Genomic DNA, 26,362 nt, shown 5'->3' with positions numbered 1-26,362 from the left:
GCCTGCACAGAGGATGGCTGGTACCTCTGAAAGTACCTCACGGTATAATATACTGTTTTATTTTTCAAATACATACATAACCTGATAAGCCTTTTCCTTTAACTTTCAGAAAGTACAGGTTACTTCCAGCACATTCAAATTGTTAATATGGCTAATTTTACTCACTGGGGTTGTTATTATGTAAAATAAGGACTATTTGAATACAAAACCCAAGATACTTCAAAAGTTGATCTGATAACCCACACAGCCACTAGGTGACAACAGTGGGGAGTGTATACAGAGTGGAAAGAAATGATTCAGGCCCTAGGCAGGATGCAGTGAGACTGCATGAGAGTTCATCATGCCACTCACAATATCGTGACATTGAAAATGTATGAGTCTTTACTTCTGAAACATTTCATTCAATAGTATTATCTAACTGAGGTTGAATCTTGGTAACCGAAACTACAGAAAGAAAGAGGATAAATAATTGCGTGTAGGGGTTTGGAATTTTGGTCCCTGAAGACCAGACTTTCTTTACCTCTCTGAACTTTTCCCAGGCCGGTCCATTTGTATTGTTACTCTTCTAGTCTGAACACTTACTCAGTTGTACACACCCCCTTTGTAGTAACACAGTAGTAAAAACGACAGCTTTCATGTCAGTAGGAAAGGGTAAGTTCAGATATTAGCAGTGCTTAACTTGACCATGCCTTAGTTTCCTCCTGTGTAGAAGAAGAGTAATAACCTTTTCATTTAGCCATTATGTTAAACAGGATAGTGAATGTTAAAGCTCAAATATTAATAAATGTGAACTTATTATTGATTTTAACCTATTAATACATATGTTCTTGCCCGCAGTAGATTATGTTTCTTTACAGACAGAATAGTCAATATGAATGAATCCTTATGGCCTTGTGTAGTGTTGCCTGAATGTTCAGTATGTAATAATATATATTAATTAATTTAATTTGGATAAAATTCTATGTGTAATACTTATATTCATTTTTACTATGCATAATATAAAATGGAAACAGAGATTACTTAATATGTGCCAGAAATACTACAAACTGGATTATGGTATTATCACGTAAAATTTCCCTTTTTCTGATTAGTGGACTTTAATAATCACTATTTAATATGGAAGAAAATTTAGCCTCACAACTAATAAGTGTTTCAAAAATGTGAATGCTTAATCACAATCCCATCCTACCTTCTATCACTTTTAGTAAATGATAAATTTGAGTAGTTATTTAATAATAATTTGACCTTTATGTTAAAACAGTTGCACTGTAAATTGTCCCTGCTATGAAAAAATTCACACCTATATAATGTGGCCTATGTACTATCATTCATCCCTTAGTTGCCTATAAAGAGACTATTGTATGGCAGGGACACAGCAAGCCTTGGAAGAAATAAAGCAATGCATCAAAAATGTTCTCATCAAAAGCAATTAAAGATTTAATGTCACTTCTCCAACTATCATATTTATGCATATTCTTATAAAATCAAACTTTTCTCCCTGCCCACTCCTTCTTTTTCTTTTCTGCCTAAGTTTCATAGTATTAAGTTTATACAGATTTTGCCCATAAGAAGCTTATATGACAAGGCAAGGAACCATTTTAATTATATTTACTCTTCATTTTGAGTATGTTTCTTTTTCATATCTGACAAAGACTTTTGAAGTGAGAAAGAAAGGCAAAGCAACCTGTTTTTTTTTTCAGAAAATCTTTCATGTACAATCTTTTGTCTGTAATCTCATAATAGCTTAGAAAATTTTAAAAGGAGGTTTTAGCTGTTTTTGTTCTTTTCAAATTGGCGAAATTTGATTTTTTTCTTCACATTTGGATTGGCTTTACAAATTAACAAATAAGAAAACAAGAACATATTCAACCTAAAAAAATAAACAAAAACCAAAAACAAAACAAAACAAAAACCTCTTCACTGGAGCCTTGGCATCACGGACTAATGCCAGCAAACTGCTTTGGTTCTTTTGTAAAAAGAGTTGAAAGATGCACAGGTAGAATTCACACAGAGCCAAATGCACCATATTAGGAAAAGAAACAAAGGGCAAGAGAAGACCATCACCACTGCTGTCAGCTACTCTCCAGGAAGCCATCAGACTGTAGAATCTCCTCCATCTCCATCATGAAGGCATGAATGAGGCATTTTGGGCTAAGATTTTTAAAGTGGCTGTTTAGTGTTTGAAATGGATACTTAGGAAGCCTGAGGTGTACTGTGACACTGACTTCTTCCTTATGGCTGTAAGTGGTAATGAGCTGATAATTTCAGAAAGGACTTTCAATGTAAAGAAAAAAACCCAAAACCTTGTCATTAAAGATGTTTATTATATGCCCACTATTGTAAAAAAAATAATAATGAGAACATGCATAAAGTTAACTTGGCCTGAGAACTAGTGTGGGAATGTAGCTGGCAAGAGAATAGAGGTGGTGAGGCTGTTCAGAACTATGGCTGGGGAAATGCACAGGTGCTTGACATGAGATACTTCCAACTTGGCAGGGTAGGTGCTCTAATCCTTGTGCTGACTGATTTTTAAAGGCTTACTAATGAAAGAAAAGAAAAGTTCAGGCTGGGCATAGTGGCATATGCCTTTAATATTAGCACTTAGAAGGCAGAGACAAGTGTGTGTATGTGAATTCAAGGTCATTATGGTATAAGAGTTACATAGTAAGACCTTCTCTCCAAACACAAGTTCAGATATTATTTCAGATATTATTTTACATACTTAAAAGGGATCTATTTTAGCGATGAGAAATGATCTAATTGAAAAGTGGTTATTCTTTATTTTATTTATATTTCTGGGGGTCAAACCTAGACCCTTTTTTTTTCCCCCACAGAGGTTAACATCAGCACTCAGTTTATTTCAGTTAAAATACCTCTTCTACTGGCAATAATGTCTACACTAAAAGGACACGTTTGGGGTGAAATTGCGCAAATCTCTACGTAGTGAGGAAGCCTTGGCCTGGTCATGTTACTGTCCTTTGATTTTACAAAGGCGTCTTTAGAGCATGCCCCACACTGCCCAGTAGAGCTCCAGCCTATGGCACCCAGCGCTTGCTCATGAAATCCACATTTCATCTCCTATGAAACTCTACTATTTCTCAGGCATTCACTACTGAAGTCCTACCTTCTCAAGAACAGAAATTGTACAGCCTTTTGCTTTTATTCACCTGACTTTCCTTCACGCTAGTATTTTCCTTCACCCTTGTGTTTTTCTTGAAGAATCCCATTCATTTGTCAAAGTTTATTGAAAGGCCACTTCCTCCTCAAAGTTTTTCTCTTCACTTACTTGAGAATCTACCCATCTTCTCCAATTTCCCACAGCATCTTGACTATTGACAACATCCTTTCTTTCTGCTTTATTTGGAAGCAATATGTTTCTAAGTTCTCTCCTTCAGAAGTCTAAATGCTTAAGAGCATGAGGATACTAGCCTTAAATGTTCATCTCAGTTTGACAAACAAAAATCAGAAAAAAAATGTTGGTATTGATATATTTGACCTAATAATAATGTTCAAATGCTACAATGCCAGAACCAATACTTGGTACCATTAGAAAGATAACATGGAGTTATTCACTTGATCATTCATGCCTTATTTTGAAATTCATTTAATAATTTTTATATGCTCACTGAAGGAACTTTAGGCTCCTTCATAAAATGTTTTCTGTTAACTTGCATAAAAATTTGCAAATCAATTAAATAGAATAAAAAAGAGAAGTACATTATATGATAAAGACTATTATTGGACCAAAAAAGAAACCAAAAACCAATGAGCACATTTTTACATCTACCTAAAAACAAATGATGATAAAGTCAGGAAAATGTGATAAACTTAGAAAGCTTAGAAATGTAGCAGCTCACCTCCTATCATTGCTGCCAACACATAGTCCTTAGGTATTTATTTGACTGCCTTATTCTGTGAGTGGCGCTTACAAAATGCATGAATAATCTGCCCATTGATACTAGTTTTTAAAACAAACAAAGCAATTTAATACCAATGCAAGGGATAAATGGTTAACATTTACAGAACCATTTATTGGGTAGGCAAGATAACAGGGTCTAAACATACTTTTGCATTGAAATCCTCATCAAAACCCTAAGATAGCCTAGCATTTGCTCATTCAAAAGAAAACCATAACTAAGCATAAGAATGCAAACTATTTCCTAGAGGCCACATTACTTTAAAGCTGTGGAAGAAGGATTACAAATCTAAGGGCCTTAGTCTTTTGCATTTTTATCACACTGCTTCTTCTTGGAATCCACTTCCATACCAAACAAGTTTGAAACAATGAGGATTAATATTTTAATGGGAGGGCTAAACAGAAAAGCATGGCTTTAGATACTGAAAAATGGAAAATATTAGATAATATTTATTACATCATAAACATTTTGCTTATATTCACTGGTTGAATCTCCAAAACAATTTTTTTTCTTTAGTGAAATTTCTTTTCTTAATTTTTATTTTCCTTTTTATATTAATTACAGTTTATTCACTTTGTATCCCAGCTGTAGTCCCTCAAACAATTTTTTTTTAAGTAAATGGCATCATTATGATCTTTATTACTCTTTGGTAGAGAAACTAGGCCAAAGACAAAGTATCACAAAATCACAAAGCTAGTCAGCAGCTATGTAGCTGTATTTCATAGACTCAAGTCCTGAGTTAAATTTCTGTGTCTAGTACTCCATTAAGATGAAAGGATATTAAAAACAATGCAGTAAATGAAGTTCTAAACCCATGATTTGGTAGAAACTCGGCTTGCATTAAATGTTATTTCCTGTCCTTTTCTTTAATTGTCTAAAATATCAACCAGAGTAATATCACCAGAATTTATTTTAATGTATGTTTAAATGTATATTTCATTTATGATGGCTTTATTACATTTTTGTAATAGTAGCAGTGAATGTGAAGACAGCAAAAGCCCGAGGACCTGAGTTTACCATGAGATAGTATTTCTGAGAAATGTCAGAAGCTACACCTATGAAGTCTTACCAACATGGATGTTTCAGCAGGAGTTGAACTAGGATGACAAGACTACACATGCTAACGTCATGGGGAAAGCTCAAGAGGTCTCAACCCTAGGCAAAGAACTACAGCAACCAAGGAATGCTGAGAGTGGGAGAAATAGTTTTCCCCAGCAAAGAACACTGAGGTTATCCTATATCAAAAAGTCAGCCCTGAAAACATACATATAAAAGTAACATTATACAGACTGAGAAGGTTGTACTTATGAATTTAGGAATATAAATATATGAACATATGTAAATATATGTAGTAATATTTAAAGAAAAGGAGGCTATGAATTTGAAACAGAGCAAGGGTGTATTATACATGGAAGGCTTTGCCAGGGAAAAAATGGTGTATTATATTAATCTCAAACAATAAATATTATTTTTAAAAAGATAGTGAATGTGCAATACAAGAAACCTATTGTATAACAAAGTTGAATATTTTCCAACTATAGATATAAACAACAAAGGTAGGATATAAAGGTATGTACAGGTTTTCAACAAAAAAGGTTGTATATACACAGAACAAAGAGTATAACAGTATCCAAAATTTTGCAAGTAGATTATTTGTAGATGATTTTGAGTGATTTTAATGATCCCCTTGTAGTTTATTCTATATACTTGACAATACTCACGAATAATTTTTATATGATAAAGAAAAAAAGAATAGCTAATAGGTCACATTCCTATTTCAGAGATGATAATACTGAGAGCAAGATCAGAAGAAACTGTAATTTCCCCCTTATTTAGTGATGGAGCTTGATTATCAGAAACCATTTCTTTTCTTTCATTTCTAATTAGTTTGTTTTCTGACCTCTATTTCTCTTCAGTTGTGACTATATCAGAGAAATTCAACAGGAACCTAGGAAGAAAGCTGTGCAGATGGCTAGAGATGCAGGTTGAAAATGTGCTGCCAGAGTCTACAGAGGAGTCCCTGTGCTGCTTCAGGCTTCTTAGGGTTTTCATTCAGGCTACATGTTTCTGAGTCCAAGCCAATAATATAAATGGTAGGCTGCAACAGCACCTCTAACTCTGTACTTTCTCTATGAAACAGAACTTTATCCACATGCCACATGACTTTACTATGACTTTACCCGCTGTGATCATGTGAGGGACTGGCACAAATCTCTACCTGTTGGAAATGAGTTTAGTAAAATAATTTGACTTTGTTGATAAAAATACTAAGACACATTATATGAGCAGAGACTTCAGATATTTTTGTAGAGGAACAAATTCTAAAATTGTTAATGGTTTATTTTCCCATAGTAAAGGGTACTAAACCATTTTTGAAGTTAGAATTGTTTTCCATGAAAAGCTATAGCTAGCATACCATAACATGTCTTTCTGTACTAATCTGGGACCAAAATAAGCCACTTGATGAACTCTGGTTCCCTTTTCTGGAGCACTTCTAATCTTCCTTCTATGATGCAGCCTGGAAGGGTGCATGTATTATCAAATAATTGGCTTGGTCACCACACCCTGAAGCAATTCTCCTGCTACGTTACTGCCATTCTTATTTCAAGCCTCATTAGTGTCTCCTGAAAACTATACTCTTCTCCATAGTGAGTACTGATGGAGGCAATCTTAGACTCCTGTTAGAGGACACAGAGACATTGCCATGCCTCATTCTCTTGGCTTCATGGAATTTCAGCAACACGCAGAAGCCCACTGAATTGGTTTGATACTACAAATACTCACAGAGACTATTGTAATTTCTACCAAATGACTAGATTCACCACCATTTTCCCATCCTTACGTATAGGAGAAATATTTAGGTTCTCACACATTTCCCTTAATTTACTCAGAGTCAATTATAATTTCTAGGCTGTAAATTAAAACTTATGTTCTTTAATTTACTGAGATACATAAGAAAACAATCGTGTAAGTATAACTTTAGTATAAGAACAATCCTGTGTTTTATATGCATATATTTTAGAAATGAATTATAACACAATTCATACTTGGTCTGAATATACAATAGTATAATTACCATCATGTCACATGATGTGACTATGCCTTTCCTCACTGATCCAAAAAACATTAACTGAACACATATGATCTGTCAGGACAGTACTGGACTTAGGACACACAGGTGAAATACAATATTTTTTTCTCTCTCTAAATGTCATAATATACAGAGGTGTGCATAGGAGTTTAAGCCAGCTTTGTGAAACAGACCAGGCACTGGCAATAAATGACTGGCCATAGCAGAAAGGTGAAAGAACGCATTGTGAAGTAACTGTGACAAACAAAGGAACAAACCTGAGTACACAGCTAATTTTGGGTTTCTCCCAAAGAACAGTTTGGATCAAGGGTTTGTGTGTATGCACTAATCTGGATGATGGTTTCAGAAGCAGGAGTGAATGAGTGACAGAGGCTGAGTCAGAGAAGAGGAGGAACAGGTTATAATGAAGGTAGTTCAACAAGGCCACTAGGGTCTAATCGAGATCCACTCCTCCAGAAACATTGAGATATGTACACAATGCCTCCAGAGGTGGTCACATAAAAGAAATAGGTATTAAATGCTATTTCCCATTTTTTTATACCACAGTTGTCTTGCCCTCAATAAGTTTAGAACAGACTCAGCAATCTTTTTTAGCATTGCAAAAGATCTTGGATGTGATGGCTTGAATGAGAATAGCTTATAGAGGCTCATATAACTGAACACATGGTCCACCATTGGGTAGAACTTTTGGGGGGATTAGGAGGTGCGGCCTTTTTGGAGGAGGTATGTCACAGGAGGTAGGCTCTGAGGTTTCAAAAGAGTCATGCCATTCTCAGTGCTCTCTCTCTGTTTCACGGTTGTGGATCAAGATGTGAGCTTTCTGCTGTTCCTTTGCTCTTCCATCATAAACTCTAATCCTCTCAAACCAAAGCCAAATGATCCTTTTATGAATTTCTTTGGCCATAGCATTTTACCATAGCAATAAAAAAAGGAACTAAGATACTGAGGAAGAGTATATACAGTACACTTCAGATAGGAACTGAGCTTAAAGAGAATTGCTTCAGAGACTGCTTAAGTCAAAAGTAAACTAAGGGCTTGGGCATTAATAACAGATAATGTAACATACTAGCCTATAAAACTTGGGGGCAGACATTGGTGCGATGGTGGGACAAATGTTACTAAAGTCAGCAATCACTCTTTGGTTGGATTTAAGACCCATTCAATAAGATGAAATCCATACGTGGCACGGTCAATAATGCCAAGAACCTGTGGCCCTACGAGTAAACAAACCATTATTGTTCTGCTAAATTGTACATAACAATAAAATAAATCCTAAGATTTATTAGGGTACTTACTGATATTCACATAGATCAGTGCACCACTCACTCCTCACGTGAGACGCTTCTTCTTATAGTAGATGGGACTGTAGAGGATAAGATAGTTCAGACTGCTCAGCCCCAAATGGGAAGTCCATATCAAAGCCTTTTCCTCAGGGCTCATTGGTCTAAGTGGCAGAGAGGGGTTCAAAGTTTATAAGGTCCACCATGATAGATGACTTCAATGAAAGAGTGTTTTTCAGACACAACTGGGCAAATGCACAAATGAACTCAGAAACTCTGAGTACGTGCACAAGAGCAGCACAAGGTCAAAGCAGACAGAATTCTATCATGGAGAAGAGGAGATGGACATGAAGTTCTCCACCCTCACCCCCAGCTAAGGAGCTGTTGGTGTTTGACTGCTGCTGAGAGTAAAGCCTGTTTTCTTCAATGGAGTGATTCCTGGTTTATCAATCGTATTCCAGGACAGGCCCCACACCCAAAAGTAATTGGCTAACGTAGTAGTCTCATTGAAAAGGAGGAGGGAAGTAAAGAAGAGTAGAGTAGGAAGAAAGAGGAAGGGTAGGTAGAGACTATGAAGTTGGGTGGGAAGAAAGGTGGGAAAGGATCTGGGAGGAGTCGAGAGAGAGAGAGAGAGAGAGAGAGAGAGAGAGAGAGAGAGAGAGATTACTCAATTAAACTCACACAGATTATGTCTAAATTCTTCAAGATGCCAAATCCTAAACTGTTCAGCTAAGAAATACAGTTCTCATTATTTTCTTGGGAATCATTCATTCATTGTATATGTACTGAATAATATGTATTGATCCTTCTGTGAGTGTGAGAAAAATGTTAGAACAACTTTTGGAAAAATTTTAAAAAATGGTGGTATTTTATATCATCTTGCCAAGATGGACTAAAATTTTTTCTTACATTTTGAATTCATGGCAATATGCTTTTCATATTTTCACAAGGTTTTATTAAAGTGGAAGAGAATTGAAAGTTTAAGGGTTATATCTAAATGTAGTAAGTTTGAAGGTTTTAGACATAAATGTGTGCTTTACAGAAAGCTACTGAGGTCTGTAAGCTTCTAGAACCGTTTTATCATTGCTGATGATCTCTGCCTCGGATATCTCTGCCCAAGCAGCTCTATAAGGAAGAAATAAAATTTATTTCACAACTTACCAGGCAGCATAGGACTTTTTTGGAACACACTGGTTTTGAGTCTCATATTAGGTTTAACAATAAATGCTTTTGTGGTTTTAGAAGGATTGGTAAACTAATCATAATCATTCCCGTGTTATAATATATGGAGGAAGAATTGTATCCTTAATCTCCAAAACTACAGCAGGGCAGTGATGGGCAGGTTACAGTCCCTTATGTGAATATATGTGGCTTTTCCTTGACAATGAGTAGCAAATTTTTTTTAAAAAAGTTTCAAAATAAAACCCACATACCAGCCTTTTCCACCTTGAGACAGTAAACTCAGTTGCAAAGAAACAAAATGTTAATATTTACAAAGCTCTTTTCATCTTTATATCCTGCCTCTTTGTCTCCTGTGCATTTCTTTCTTTTTTTTTCTTTCTCCTTGTTCCCTTACCTACTTCACTCTTCTGCCCATTTGCTCTCATTTCCCAGTGCCTCCTACCCCTATTAGTCTAAAATCTGTTCACCCTGAAACAGGCTTCACTGATGGAAAAGAAAAGGCCCCAGACAAAGCCCCCATCTGAGACAAGGCCCTCCAGAGGGTGCTGAATGGTGACTGGGGTACAGCCTGTGGGGCTGAGAGTGTTCACCACTCTGGAGGCTCTTACCCCGCAAGCCATTAGGCGTTTAGCAGGCTTGATAGCTGTATCCAGCCTTGTGATTTCAAAGCTTTCATGGCTGACAAGGACTTGCTAATTTCAAACTTTCTAACCAATTACAATCACAAAGAACTCAGGACAATAATCAGTGAGCAAAATGAAACTGCTGGAGTGAAGCAGACTCTGCAGGTTTCACTCTTGAGGCTCTGCAGCGAACATGCAGCTGGGACTCTGCTTTAGCCAGTAAATAAAAATACACCATAAAATACAAACAGACACAATGGGTCCCACTTGTGGTTGTTCCCAGTTGTGGGGTATGTAGAAACCTTGTCCTGCATTCAGACCATTAATTTCTGATGGTGTTAATTAAAAACTTTTGATGCTGGTTTGAATGGAAAATACCTCAAACAGTGTTTCCTTTATTGAAGCTCTAAGTTCCAAGTCTTGGATTATTAGGTTAAGCTCTGTCAGCAGTGAGACCAACATAAATGCTTTTCATACCGTCTGCTTTAACCAAGAAGAATAGAAATAGCAATAATAAATAAGTAAAAAGGAGGAAGAAGAGGAACTGTTCAGGTTGAAACTTCCTATTTTAACACATTTTCACAGAACTATATTGAAAATCCAGGTCCCTGAATGCAGAACAAATGGTTAGGGAAAGATTTTTATCTTATTTATTTATTTGGTTTTTCTTTTTACCAAATTCTTACAGAACATTCAAATCATCCATGTTCCAGGATCTGAATTTATTATATTTTAACATGGGGAAAGCCGCTTAAAATACACGAATCACCTGCTAAGTGATTTCTCTCTGTCTTTTTCTTCTGCTCTCTTTCTACAGGCTGAAAAAGAATTCCTAAAATGGTATATTTAACTGATGTTTGTGGCCTAAGAAACTTAATATAATTATTGAGAACTAGTGCTTCCTATTTAAGACTAAGACAGAATGGAGTAATGAAGGAGTAATGATGAATTGTCACCCCTTGTGAGATGGAAAAAACACCTGCTAGTGCTTGATCTGTGCAGCAGGATTAAGGGTACAGAGTACTTGCTCTCATTTCTTTATCATCCAGGAAATCGTGGGAAGCCTTGGGAACTGAGAGAGCAGGTAAGAGGATAGTGTGAGAAATACTTTGCTGAAGCCTGGCAAATAACATCCACCTCCTCTACCCAACGCCCTGAGAAGTAGGAAACAAAACAGAAATATTCTGATTGGTTTTCTCATATTTGTGTTCGATACTTAATAATTCCCTGATAGGTACCAGAAGTTTTGAGTCCCCAGAGTGAGAACCCCAAATTGTTATCTCACAATGACCCTACTTTCTTTGTACTATACTGTGTCCAGAGACTATATTTTTTCATTTCCCATCCTAATTAATCAAATTGTTTGTCTGTGAAATAAACTGAATCCTTGAAAGATAACAAAACTTATGTCTTTTTTCTCCCCTAACGTCGTTGTCACTTACTCTTGTTTTGATCACCATAGCTTTAGAAAAGATGACATTCTCTAAAAAGTGTAACCATTTGGGCAACTTTACTTTCCTCCTCTCCCTAGTGTCAGGCTTCCTTGACCTCAACCTTTCTGACAGACTACAGAACTGACCCTCCAAATCTGCTGTAACATGACAGAGACCCACTAGCAACATTAGCAATGACAACAGAAAAGCCTCCCAGTAAAGCATGAGAGGAGAATACCCCGAGTAATAGAACTGAAACTCCATAAAGGAAATAGCTCTGAGCAAACCACAGGAATCTGCTTGCTCACAAAATTTATGAGTTTTACTCTGAGTAAATTGATAGGTAATATTGCCTACAAAGGGCTAGTAAATGTAAATTAACAGATATATAGCAAATGAGTGCATTTAAAGACAATTTCCAGCTGAAATGATTTCTTTTCCTAGAGACCAAGTTTTTGTTAAACTTATTCCTGACTCTCTTCCCTCTCCAGCAGTAGAAACATCTGGTCGGTTTTAGATTCCCTTTGGATTTCCAACTTCAAAGGGAATTATAAAGAATAACAAATTCATGTACCGGCAGTAAAAAAAAAAAAAAATTAGAGCAGCAGGAGAGAATGGTAAAATTGTCCTCATTTGACTGCTAGTGACAGGCACCACAGGCAGAACTATAAGAAAAGACAAAGGAAGATCACCTGTTGACAGCTAAAGTTCCTGTAAGGTACTGAATCTTACATGCACAGGGCCATAGCAATTCAATTTTATATATTGAAAATTATTTTATATAATATAAAATGAACTGGGCCAGGAAAAACAATTCACATTTCCATAACAAAAATTTATTGAAATAATAACAAATAAATCAATAAAAAATAAAAATAAAATTGAAAGATGACTTGAAAACAATCTTAGAGATCCCCTTGGTCTTTGAGTTTTGATTTAATTTGGAGGAAACTGTTAACTTTTTATTTTTGGGAGGTCAGGATAAGCCATTCCAGAAAATAAACTGGGCTTCTAACAGACCACAGACCTATCATATGCTGATAAAAACTGTTCTCCAAGGCCCTGAAAAGTATCTAGTGTTTCTTCCTTGTTCTGAGCAATCTGTGTAAGGACTGACCAGATATTGAAGTCATGTTGGTAGAAGAGGGTTTGATGAAACTGTGATATTTTTAATTGTAACACAGTTAACATGCCCTGTTTGACAATACTTTATAAATATAGATTTATTCTTCTCTATAATTTTCCTAGCAAAACCGAAACACACTTTCTAGAGCCTGGGTCTTGATGTAATCAAACAGGAGAAAATGAGAACATCTCGAGAAAGTACAATGTTGCCATTGTAATTATCTTTTATAAACAGCCTTTCCTCTTTCTTGTTTTATTGTTTTGTGCAGTGTATACAACAACAATAAAAACAAACAAAGACATGATTAACCAATCAACTTGTTTATGGACAAGAAAGAAAAATAGTTAAGGGCTAAAATGTCTTTAAATAATTAATTATGAGAGTCTTTACACTTAGTATTCAAAGGTTACAGATCTCCACAGCACAAATACAGTAGATGAATTCACAGAGTAGCTATCAAATACCCAGAAAAAATTATTTCTGACATCAGCAACAAAACAAGAATATTTCCACAGTGGAGGTCAGAGCATGAGAGCCTAGAGAGGCCCTGTGGGACAGTCCCCAGATGGAAAGTCATCTCCTGTTCAAACTGTAGTCCAGTCAGGGGGAGAATTGGGGATTCCTCCTAAGCATGCCAGGGTCAGGGACTGAGCTGACTATGGAACTAACTTCCCGAATACCTGCTTTAGCAGGGGTTTCATTCTTCCCTCTTCTCCTATGTGAATCAGAATCACATGATTATCTTGGTGAGGGAATAATGTAATTTTTATCCTCATGCAATTGCACACAATTGCATAATATATGTTCAAAAAGATGTCTTAGAAAATATGCCAGGTTCATGGAATGGAGAGATTTAGTAATCTGAACAATCCTTTCCACCTCCTTTTGTTGTGATTATCAGGATCTTTGGTCTTGAAGTGAAAATCCTGTCATGATCCAGGGCACTTACAAAGGGTTTGCTGCCTTAAAATACTCAGAATCCTTCAGTTGTAATCCTAAATTTAATTCAGAGTAAAATGAAGAAAGTCTAGACAGCTACTTTATTCTCAGAATTTTGTTTTTTTAGCTATGGTGTGACATATAAAGTCACAAATACAACAGTGACCAAACCCCAGGACTGCAATAGTCACACATAAGAAAAAAACACCAGGTACTTCTCAGGCTTTTGCAGAGCTGAACTTTTATTTGGCTGTGATAAGCCTACGGGTCTGTTGAGGGCCCGGGTTACTTCTGAGATGGCTTCTGCTGCTCTTTTTAGGAGAACATATTCTCACTATGGATGATAATTATTACTATAGCTGCTATCATGATGAGGTTTTGGTGGATAACTTGGGTTTATGGTATCATACACAGACCAGAAAAAATTGTAGTTTCTCTTCTGAAGGTACTTTATAGTTCAGGATTATGACAGGCACCTAGTACACCATCACATATAATAAAAGGGCATAAATAAATGACCATGATGTGCTGTCAGTATCTGTCTTAAAATAATGATAGCTAAGTAAGTTGTTTTAAAATATGAGTATTTTGCAGCTTCAAAATAGTACAATTACTTGTTCCTACCTTGTCATACCTGCCTGAAAGCCATGGTACCAGGCACATTTCGGTTCTTGAGCTGACATTTTAATGCTGGTGATGCCAAGCCAGAGTAAGAGAAAAGCAAATGTTCAGAAGACAGATGGAAAGAAAAGAGATGGAAAGAGGAAAAGAATTTGTATTGTTTACATATGCACAGGAGCAATTTCTACAGATGCTCTGTTTGATTGGATAGTTTATTGCTTGTGTTATTACTTTCTTTTTTTCCCATGTGCTTTTTCCTACCAGCTTTTGCTGAAAATATTTTGTATGTGTCCATACTGTAAGCCATCATATTTTTTTCTAGAGATTTAGTGTGGTAGAGAAACCTTTTATTTCTTCTCGAAGGGTTAGGCACATCAATATTCTAGCTACTCACTTTCGAGGCCAGTGGAAACTGTGCGCCTAAGATTAAATAGAGCAGAGTAACACATAAATTCAGTTTCTACGGAGGCAGGGTGTTAGTTACTCGCAGCCTGAATATCTGATGAGTGTAAAGCACCTGTTGGATAACGCACTGCTACCGTCTCTGGCTTCAAATGCAAAGACAGTTGAGAAAGGACCAACTCGTAAACAGGTTTTCTACAGAGAGCTCAGCCCAACAGATCATTCTGCGCGCACAGCGCTCTTTTGTGAGGGTGTGGTCTATCTGTGGAACACTGGCTTGTACAGGGTGCTCCTAAAACCTTAGGACAACTAGAGCAATCTATACAGGCGCTGCTCTGCAGCGTATTTCCTCCTCCCAGACATAGTTATCTATAGTATGAAATTCCCCCTTTCACATTTAAGAGCACCGCGCGACTATCAAATGCTTCTCACTTCCCAGAAAAGCCTTAACATTTAGAAATATTTCAACAAAGTATTAAGTTTGATTTAGTTGGGTTAAGTATCTCTTTTCTATCTAGTACTGGCTTAATGCAGTTAGAATGGAGTTCTAAGTAGTTCAAGGATCAACTTTTTCATTTATTTCAGATAAACAATAGAATATAATACCTGGATATGTTCAATAATGAATATAATATAATATAATATAATATAATATAATATAATATAATATAATATAATATAATGCTGTATAAGTCTGTTATGCTAGTTATCATCCTAAAATCAAGTGACGTAAAAAGAAAAAAAAAAAACTCCAGAAAAAAGACGTTTGCCCCAGAAACCTATCCATCTGTAAGATGTGTGCCTATCATCAGCCACACTCTCCTTTGCCTTGCAGATGTGCCTGAGGGTACTATAAAACAAGCTGCTGAGATTTTTACAACCAACTGTTACACATCGGAAAATACAAGGCCAAGATATTAGGACATAGTGCGCCCTATAGTGACGAGAACTATTTATCTGAAACTTTTAAAACATCAGCATGTAAAAGTGTCTTGATGAACCAGAAATATTAGTTAATTAATTAACTGCCACGACAGCTGAGGTTTGCTTCAACATAACAAGGCAATATAGTGGGAAACTGATAGGTCATGAATTAAGTATCGAATAAGCTAGATGATTAATACACGGGAGTTCATTACAGTAATCTGCCTATATTCATGTATTTGAAGAATTTCATGAAATAATCTTAAATATATATTTCATTTGAACTTCTAATCATTCATGCATTTTTACTGACTTATTCACTTCATATGCAAGGGATTCTGAAAATAGAAAGCTAAATATGCTTTTGTTGGGCATTTTGATTATAGGAATAATATTTATTTAGACTGTCTATAAAGACTTTGTTACTAAATGAAATATTCTTTTTTTTTTTTGGTTTTTTTTTTTTTCAAGACAGGGTTTCTCTGTCTAGCCTTGGCTGTCCTGGACTTGCTTTGTAGACCAGGCTGGCCTTGAACTCACAGAGGTCTATCTGCCTTTGCCTCCTTGAGTGCTGAGATTATGGGCATGAACCACCATACCTGACTTAAATGCAAAATTTTTAAGTTAAAATTTTTAAAGAAGGAACAAAGAATATTATAGAGAAATTCTGAGTATAGCATATTCAAGAAAATATACTCGGGGGTAATAAGAGTCATAAAATATATCAAATAGTTATTAATGGTTAGATTTAAATTATAGAAATAATTACTTTAATTTTTCTTAATTTTACTCCTATGTATTATTCCAAATTATTTTTAATGAGCATGTATCTTTTAAAAATGAAAATAAATATTTATTCATTAGTAAGACAAGATGTGCTCTTCTTTCCCTACGAAATGTTCATTTACTAAAACAGAGAAACTGTAAACACACACACTGCCCAGATACTTTAACTCTTCATGCCTGTAAGTGAAATACACCCAAAAGCAAACAAAAACCATCAATACAAACTCATCAGATCAAAGAAACAGAAAACACTTTCTTTGTGCTGGAGAGGAATAGGGGAGGAATATGCTTTTTTGTAAGTCAGCAAGAGTGTGAAATGCTGACTTTTCTGTGATGACATCATTTTATGATGAATGCTAAGGGAGAACAAATTAAAGTTACTATGCAAACCTGTTCCTTGTGCCTCTAGTAGGCTCACACTGATAGTAGGTTTATTCTGGGTAGCAAAACAAGTGAAGCAGGGAGTAAGGAGGGAGAAGGAGTTACAGTCCTTAAGGCTCTAGCCTTCAGTGGCAAGCTGGATATGTCAGGGACAGACACAGACAGGTAACAGAATTAGAAACAATAACAGGGACAACAATGGATTATGTGCAATGGACATGGAAATTTCCAGAAAAAAAAAAAGATTTCTTTATCACCCTAAGAGATGATTTTCTTCATTTCACCCACCTTCATATAAAGTGAAGTCAAGACTGTAATTTTAACGGTTTGGATGACGATGCTGCTGGTAACTAAACAGGCCTAGAGAGCCAGGCAGAACAGTCAGGCAAGGTGCTCCCCCTGCCCCTCCCTCTGTCAGTGCATTTCACTTCAGGCCAGCCTCCAGCAAAGCCAGCTCTCCCAGGCTGTCTCTGACTCGATGATCCGCCACTGTGCCCTCTGTCCTGCCATGCTCTCCTTTAGACACTGACTGCGCCGAGAGTGCTCAAGGACACAATGCTTCTCTTCTAGAGATTTTACATAGCCTCACCAGAGGACAAAGAGCCAAACTTTAAAGCTATGTTTACATGAAGCTCCAATCTTGGCGCTATTGATTTCCAGAGACGGACATGTTTACTGGTATTTCAACGAGCTGTTTCCCTTTCTTCTTGTGGATATGTGCAAGAAAGGCTATATCTGTTTTTAAGACTCAGAAGAAGCAAATACATTTCAGATTTACAGATTATTATAAAATGCAAAGCAGAAGTTCAAGGAGACATAAAATGTGTTTGAAAGATTTTCTCTGTGTTTTCTTAATGCCAAAATTGCTGCATTCTCCATAGGAAACATCAGTGGCTATCTTCATCTTATAGCTGTTTCTGTCTCTTCAGAAGTCCCTGGGAAAATCTATCTCTGGAAAGACTTCCAAACAAGTCCTTTGAATTCTTCCACCCAGGTCTACCAAAGTCACTCAAAATATTTACCAATACTGTGATACTGGGTTCTTATTCTCCTGTATTATATCAATATCAAAATACATTATGTTCAAATTTAATTCTTGTGGGGGTAAACTCACTACAGCCCTTAGATTTACTTCTTATTTTCCTGGAGTTGGTGAATTAGGTATGAATACATTTTATTTCTTTGAACTTCAATATTTTGGACTGCAACTGAGAGACAATAAAAGCTTACTTACCAACCAGCAATGTTGTGTGAAATATTCAATTGTTGATGATAAAACAGTCTGAAATGGAAAAGGACATCGTAATGTTGGAATGTATGTTAACTAAAAATACACAGAAAAAAATACACTTGTTACTCCCCTGGGATCCTGACTTGGTGATAATTTACAGAAAGGAAATGATGGCCACAGGTGACTTGGTGAGTGTCTGGATGCTTAACTTGGTGATCACCAAGCAGATGCAGCCAGTGATGAATGATCTGCTAATCCTTTGTACAATACACTCTGTGGTGAGAAAGTTCAGTTTCACAGTTAATTACTGTGGTCTGCTTAAAAAATATTCAAAGTATTGGAAAGCACATGATTTGCAATTCCATCTGAATTTTACTGTACTTTTCATTAAACATTTAAATAAAACATTATAAATAAAACCAAACTGGTCTTTCTTTGCTTTGGGCTGTTTATTACTCATGTTGTAGGTGTAAGTCTTGAGGCAGAGGGGAGAAAACAAGCCACGGACCATGCACTAACGCTTTCATGAGGGGAATTACTTCTGGTCGCACTCTCCTTCATGACTACAAATCAATGTATGGTTTTAGATTACAAGCTAGGTAAGAGAAACACAATGGGACCTGAAACCTTTAAACTTTTATGCTAAATCCTAAAATAATAGAATGAAATAAAAATTAATATTAAAATATTTTCAACTGTGAAGCAAATAAGTCTCCAAATGTTATACAATATTGTCTATTAATATTTCCACATAGTTTTTATCAATTGCCTTAAGAATTCAGAGGCCACAGGTGGTTTTCCTGGAGGTCATCCTACCTGCAATACCAGCACCATAATGACAGATTATAGAAGACCCAATATAACCAAACTACTTCAAATGTGATTCAGAAAGGCCTGGAACTTGTCAAGCCACAAGCAATGAAATTGTACATGATAGAAACACTTCATAGGACCTACATATATAAATGAAATATAAAAGTAATTATCCAGAGGACATAAGAAAAGTCAAAATTCAAGGAAGCCTATGGCAGAGTGTGAGAGGAGTATTTGAGAGCCAAAATCTTAAGTATTTTGTAACACTCATATGAAATTTAATGAAGGTCACCTAGGTAGCTTGTCAAAATTATGATTTTTAAGTGACTCTCTGCAGCAATGACCACTGAAAAGAACCTCTAGGAAAGATGTAAAATTGCCTTCTGAGATTTGATGGTTTTTATAAAGAATGAGAGCAACGAGCCAGTTAGATCAGCTGGTTAGATCACAGTGCTAATAAAGAGTAAGAATGGACAATAAGGGCTTCCTCATTGAATAGAATGAGGTCTCCATTGCTAGAATGAAGAGGCTCCATTTCCAGTTTCCTCTTACCCCTTTCCTTGCATGGCAAACACTTGCCTGGACAGTGCTGTGGGACAGCCAGCAAGTCCCTCCCCGGTTCACCAAAACAAATATTTGCAAAGCTGCTACTTTGCACAGGGCACAACGAGGTAAGTGATTCTGTCTAAAAAGCTGTTGGTGACTGAGTTTTCTGAGTTCCATTAAAACGTGTCTAGCAACAAGAAGAGAAATTCAGTTGAAGGGTTGTGCCGAATTTAAGAAATATCAGAGAAAAATTAAAACTCTCTTCTGCTTTAAATGGCACAGCAAGAGAAAGTTTAGGTTTGCCAGCCTTGTCTCAACTTGGATCCAGCATTGTAAATAAGAAAGTACATATAGCCTGTATGTTCCCAGGGCTGTGGTCACAGCAGAGTAGGAGGGCTGAGGAGACTTGCCTGCCATAAAGTGAACTTTTAAATACAATCCTGCCTGCCTATTGTTCCAAGTGCGAAAACCCACCAAGATGGAAATGGAAGCTATCTAGCAAAAGGAGGCAGGAAAATGCTAGGTCTTTCCCTCCATTTCTTTCATAAGCAGATATCTACAACTGTTTTTGACAACCAAGAAATGCTAGCTCCCATTAAGGGTTCTAGCTGTCAGTTCAGTTTTTAAAAATTCATTTGAAAATTGGGGGTATTCATAATAAATTCCTCTATATATGGAAAAACGAACAAGAAGAAATATACTCTGGTAACAGATTTTTAATTATATAAAAATTGCATTATAAAGAATATACTTTATGTTTTACTGAAAAACAGAAAATACTTAGGACGCTGCTCTGTGGACCAGGGACAAGGAAGTAATTCTGCTTGGACAGCTAAGTCACTGGCTGAGGTTCTTGCAAAGTTACTGTCACCACTGCCAACAGCAACAAATAGAGATGAGGTTGGATATTTTTGATAATGTGGTACCAATATGCACTATTGCATATTAGAATTCAAGATCAGCTATAACAGACTTAGAGGGATATGTAGAAAAATATGTGTGAATATAAATTTCTGGCTAAACACTACAATGTTCTGTCCAATTTCATGTCAATATTTTTCCATAAGCAATTCTGAATTACAGATCCTGTACACAAGAAAGAGTTGGATGAAAATGTATATATATATACATTTATATATCTTGTTTAAAATATTTACTAGTTTAGACATGATTCATTTGAAGACAACAAATCCTATGTAATCTAAAATGCAGAAATACAATGTCAATAATCTTGATCATTCAGTTGTTACAATAAACAGCTCTGCACTTGAGCAAAAAACAACAACAACAACAACAACAACAAAAAACCCAGCCAACATACACTTGCTTTGATTTTTATCTTAGTACACATGAGTCTTCTATACAAAGAAATTTTAAACTGCAATAGCTAACATATAAGAAAAATGTTTAAAATATGACTTAGTCTGAATTAAACACACACACACACACACACAAACTAATAAAGGAAAATAACATACCTCAGATATTTAGTAAATCAAAATCAAACTGGTTGATTTTTCTCATGGCTTTAGCATCCATAAATAAAGCATGAACTGAAAATATGATACTGATTCAAAATATATGAAACCCAATTCTACAAGTTTTTATTTGTAAAGACCATGTCTGTCCTTTCTCACCTACCTTTCACCATCCCTTCATTTGATTAAAACAAATAAAGCCACTATTGCCTACCAGCTGGTTTCACAGGTCTCTGCAGTGTCCAGTGTTACCCTCTATCATTTTATATCCATTTTATAAGAATAGGATGGTCAGACACTAAAAACAAAGAACAAAACAAAACTCAAATTCTCTCCAACCTCCTTCTTATCAGACAGGAAGGCTTGGTTCCCAGAAAACTCCTTAGGGTAAGTGAAACAAAATATTTCAAGATGGAGGAAAGACTGATAAAGCACACAAAAATACCTCTGTGTTTTCATTTGAGCTGGGTAACATCCTTCAATGTGAAGGAGAGAGGTATGGGAAAGAGATGTAGAGCTACAAAGAAAAGAGAGAGACCAGAGAAGAGGAGAGGGAAGAAAGGAGAGAGAGATGGCAGAAGAGGAAAAGGGAGAGGGGGGAGTGGAGTGAAGAGAGGGTGGAGAACAAGGAGAGAAGAGACAGGAGGGAGGGAGTGGGGAAGGAAGGACTTCTTATATAGTTAAATAAAGCTGATGCAGTGAATCCAAAGGTGTTTGGAGGAGCAGTGTGACTCAGGGTATTAAATGAGAATTCTAGAAGCTATAGATTTATACATAGAGCTGTCATTTAGAGAAGTAACTCTACAGGGAGTTTGAATTAAGCCTTCTGCCCTGTTGTTGCATCTAGATATTTGTTTTTATTGAGACTGTGGTGTTTGAATGTACTTTCCAACAAGAAAAGAAAGGATAAAGACTTATAGTTACTGAAGTATAAAGGAAGAGAAACAGCTTACTGAATCGTTTTTACGTAAATATTATACCAGGTTGTTTTCACATAAATATTACACCAGAATACATTGGAAATGGAAACTTGTGTACATAAACAGTCATTATTCTTATCTCCTATTTTATAATTAATTTTATTCCTAGAATTTTTTGATTTTCCATTAAATGAGTGAAATCGCCTCAGAATAATTTTAGTTTCGTATTACCTGGAAAATCCATTACATCATTGACAGTCACAAAATCCTGTTTTAAAGCCAGTTATGGCTCTGACAATCATGGGATGTTGCTGAAGCCTAGGGTAACTAGAAATGGCCATAGATGTTAACTAACTCCTTTCTAAACAGTCTGGGAAAGTCGGGGAAAAAAGCTGTAAATTTTCCCATCTGTTACTTCCTTTTTGGCTGTGGAAAGTAAAATTATGTGAGAGCTTTTGAATGTAAAGCTGTGTGTGCTTTTTCCCTTTTTGTCTGTGTACCAGTTCCGCGATGTTGCATAACTGAGTAGAGGAGGCGGGGAACATTTACTATTGATTTACTCTACGTCACCTAATGAATTCAGAACACTAAAAAGAGCAGGAAAAGGAGGGAGTAAAAAGAGAAAAGGTAGGACAAGGAGATAGGGAAAAGAGGGTCTGGGGGAGTATCTGAAGGTGCTTAGAGAAGCAATCTCAATGCCTGTGATAAGTTGGGTTTTTGTATTTTTCTTATTTCCTTTGGCTCAGACTTTGTGCTATTGTTCAGGTCTTAGGAAAATGTGTTTGAGCTGGTGACCCTGATAGTAACCCTGGTATTCCAATCTTATTTCTATCAAAGTTTACTGGCGGGTCACTGTTTGGAAGTACTAATGTTTCAAACTACTGAAAGCAGTACCACTAAAATGACAAAACTTCTCCAGCTGTAGCAATTTGCCCCTTCCAGATGCATCTGTGAACCTATGTCTGTGATAACGACTGCTATGGCCCCATTAGTTTTCCTTGCTGCAAACATTCTTTCCAAGATACATGGGCTACTGTAAGAACAAAGGTACGTTCTGCTTTGTCCACTTCTTTTAAAATCCTCGAGGAGGCCACAAATTACTTTGCAAGATGATAGGTCACAGGTTATTTGGTTTAACAGAACAGCCCCACATTGAGAGGCAAGTAGCTGACGTGATAGAAGAACCCAACCTGATGCGCAACAGTTGCAGAAGTTGAAATAATTCCTTTTGTTGTGTGTATGAGACCATTTAACTTTGGAGCATAAGGAAGATGGACATTTTGGTCCTTTGCTATTACTTAGTATTTTCCATGCTATGTAATGAACTTCCAAAGTTTAGACACAGAACTATCCACGATGTTTGCTTTCCCTGTTGGTACAGGACCATCCAGTGCAGGTGGGCTCTTCTGAGGCTGAGATCAACCACAAGGATAAGAAAGAGAAGGAAATAAAAGTTCTCTCGATTGTGCACAGAGTTAGAAAGCTGGGCAGGACTATTTTTCCTTCTTGGGCATGTTCTGAAGTGAGAAGTAGAAAATCATGGTTTTCTGAGGAAAAGAAGAAACTGGGACCATTTCTGATCATCCCACTGTCATCCTTTCCCACATGTTCAAATGAATACCCACTCCATTCTTTTGTCAGAGATGCTGAGAACAGAAAGCAATGCACACAGTTGTATACCTAATGCCTAATACACTCTTACCCCTTCTCTGTGCTTAGTGAGTATTTGCTGAAACTGTAAAATGAATATGGAAGAAACATTTTTGTAGGAAAAGAACAGAGAAAAGCCTCAAAACACATTTCAATATTTTCTATGAAATCTTAGGCTGTATTACTGTATCATTTATTTTCAGGCAAAATAATGATGTAAAGGAACTATCAGGCAGTTAGCTTGGGGGTCAGTTGACTTCAGTTCCATTTAATTAGAAAAAAAGCTTTAGAAAAATTATAATATTGATAACATCAGCAACATTTTGTGGTCGTTGTCACCTCTCCTTTCAGCCTTGTATTCAATTCAGTCTTGGGTACAGAAAAGTCCATTTTAATTTTATGGACACATTGTAAAGGAAAAGTCATGGGATATCAACATAATTCATCTTTTAAAAAATACTGAGAAGAATGTAGCCACTTAGTAATGGGAGAGAATATGGCTTTTTGTTGAAGGGCAAAGCAGGTTGAGTTTTGATTAGGTTATGCAAATTTAAATTAACAGAAGGGCAACCAAGAATATACTGATTTTCATTTTCTTGGTTAAACAGGAGTTTTATGAGAAAAATAAATTCTGGATTAGGAAGACAGAAATGCAATCTTGCAGTTAATTGGAGAATAAGACCTTTAGGAGAAAAATTACAGCTGCAATTCTCTAAAACCGCAGTTGAGGACTCAACTAAAACGCATGCTGGAGAATGTTAGCCATGCTGCTTGGGAAGCATGAGGTTGCTTGTTAGCTCTCTGGAACACTGCAGTCAAAACTTTTAAAGACATTTCCAGGACTTTAGTGTAAACAAACTCAACAATTTCAAGGAGCATCTCAGTGGTGTGTCAACAGCATATTCTCCATGGCTTTTAAGAGGAGATGAGTACTTGCTTTTTTGCTTTTTATATATGAAGATCTGAAGGCTCGGGATTAATTTTTCTGAGGAACATACACTTTGAGACAGAACTGGGACTGGTATCTAAACCTCACTCTTAATTTTTCCACAGCATAGACTAAATCAGAGCATATAAATTGAAGCTTATTTTAAATGCCATAGGGAATGATTTCAAAGGATTCTTTTATAAAATACAAAAATCCTTATAGTATGTAAAATGTTCACCTCAAAGCCATCGTATACTTAATTTTTTATCTTAAATGTGAGTCTAGTACTGTTGAAGTTGTTACTTCTCTTCTCACTCTGTTCTTTCGCTTTTAGATCTCTGAGCAGATCCTTCATACTGGCCCCTGTATCAGGCGGCTATATCTCTCCAGACTTCACATTTTTCCTTTCTTCTTTCTTTTTGTTTAGTCACTTTTTCTTTATTCCTTTTTTTTTCATAGGAAAGTAATTTTTGTTAAAAAACTTCAATATACTCTGAAATCATAAAAAAGAATAAGAAAACTATAAATTTAATAATATATAATAAGTAAGTCTTAGACAAATACTTAAAATGTTTAAAAAGTATGACAAGATAGTAAGCACCAAGGGTAATCTACAGTCGGCAGGTCTGAACGTTGCCACTGTCTAGACCTCTGAATTGTCAATGTGGACACTGGGGCCTGCATAAAGCGTCTTATCAAGACAGAGAGCAAAGCCTCTTTTCCACAGCTACACATTGCCTTTCTTTCCCCTTTATGTTCTTTCCATCCCATGGATGTACATACTTGAGACTGATTCTGGCACAACAGGAAAGATCCCAGAAAAATCCCAGTAGCTTAATGCAGCTTAATGATGCAGGTCAAATGCTCTCAGTTGCAATAGAAGTTTGGAAGACACACACTAAAATTTCAGTTACACAGCAAATGACATCCAAGAAGGTTAAAAAAAAACTTGGACATGAGATGGAGGTCTCTGGCTATTAAGGGTATGGCTGCCAGAATGTTGTAATTAAGATTGTGTCACTGTTGCTGTTATGAACCTTGCTCTTACAGCATTTGTAATTCAGCTACCATGATTAATTCTAGGATGAAATGAAGTTCAAATATCTTACAGTGGGATATTCTTCTTCCCTATTCACTAAGAAAGAAAACATATAGCAACTATTCAGCCATGCCAATGGCATTGGTGGTCTAAGCCCACAGGTTCCCTGATAATGGTAGTTCATTATCAACAAGCTTAATCTACAGGAGCCAGGATGAACATTTATGGTGGAATAAAGGACGCTAACCTGGTATATTGAGTGAGGAATAAAGGGGTTGCCTATTACCTGAAAAAGCTTAATGTATATCACTTTATTCCACTTTGCTGGTGAGAATAGGAGCTCAGCAACACTGTGCAGAGAGGTTACCCCACTTTTATTTCTTCTAAATCTTTTTGTGGTTACAATCACAAGAAGCAAGAATTTCTGGTGATTTCCTTATATCGCTTTTTAGAGTGGGCATTACATGATAACTAAAATAGTACCTTGCTCTTGTTTCCATAGCATTGTCTCCTAAGTTATAATGATGGTGAAATATATAGAGAAAAATCAGTTATGCGCTCAAATAGATAGGCCTGGGGAAACTAGAATTTGCTGAGTATAGCAGTTTGAATGAGAAATGTCCCTCATAGTCTCAGACGTTTGAACATTTTGGTCTTCAGCTAGAAGCGCTGCCTGGGGAAATTTAGGTGATAGGGCCTTGTTGACATGAGTACACTGCTGGGGGCGGGCTTTGAAATTAAAAGCCTTACACCTACTACCAGTTTGCTCTCTCTGTTTTGTGCTGTGTTTCAAGATATGAGCTCTCAGCTTCCTGTTCCTGCCACCTATCTATGATTTAAATACAATTATGGACTCTAGCCCTCTAGAACCATAAGACAAGCAAGCTCTTATGTAAGTTGTCTTGATCATGGTGTTTTACTGAAGCAATAGAAAGGGAATTACCACACTGAGTATATATCTCCATGCCACATAGTCTACTCATGGAAATTCATTTAATATTAGTCTACTGTAAATTATCATTGGCCAATGTCTTACATATTAGCAAGCAATC

The 26,362-nt window shown here is 36.3% G+C and overlaps 1 protein-coding gene across 19 annotated transcripts in view; it reads right to left on the bottom strand.

Annotated features, from left to right (window-relative positions):
• Window positions 1-26,362, bottom strand: part of Zbtb20 (zinc finger and BTB domain containing 20) — a 789,314-nt gene that overhangs the window by 314,448 nt on the left and 448,504 nt on the right. For 18 of the 19 annotated variants that reach the window (XM_060370416.1, XM_060370411.1, XM_060370414.1 and 15 more), the window contains one exon: window positions 17,940-17,987. The gene's annotated coding sequence lies outside the window, so the exon portion shown is untranslated. Of the gene's footprint in view, window positions 1-8,303; window positions 8,372-17,939; window positions 17,988-26,362 lie in introns of all 19 variants that reach the window. The other variant, XM_060370422.1, reaches the window with a different exon arrangement.

This window comes from Meriones unguiculatus, chromosome 17 (genome assembly GCF_030254825.1).
Source record: "Meriones unguiculatus strain TT.TT164.6M chromosome 17, Bangor_MerUng_6.1, whole genome shotgun sequence".
NCBI classification, from domain to species: Eukaryota; Metazoa; Chordata; class Mammalia; order Rodentia; family Muridae; genus Meriones; species Meriones unguiculatus.
Note: the sequence above shows the minus strand (reverse complement) of the source record. Positions and strands in the feature narration are given on the sequence as shown.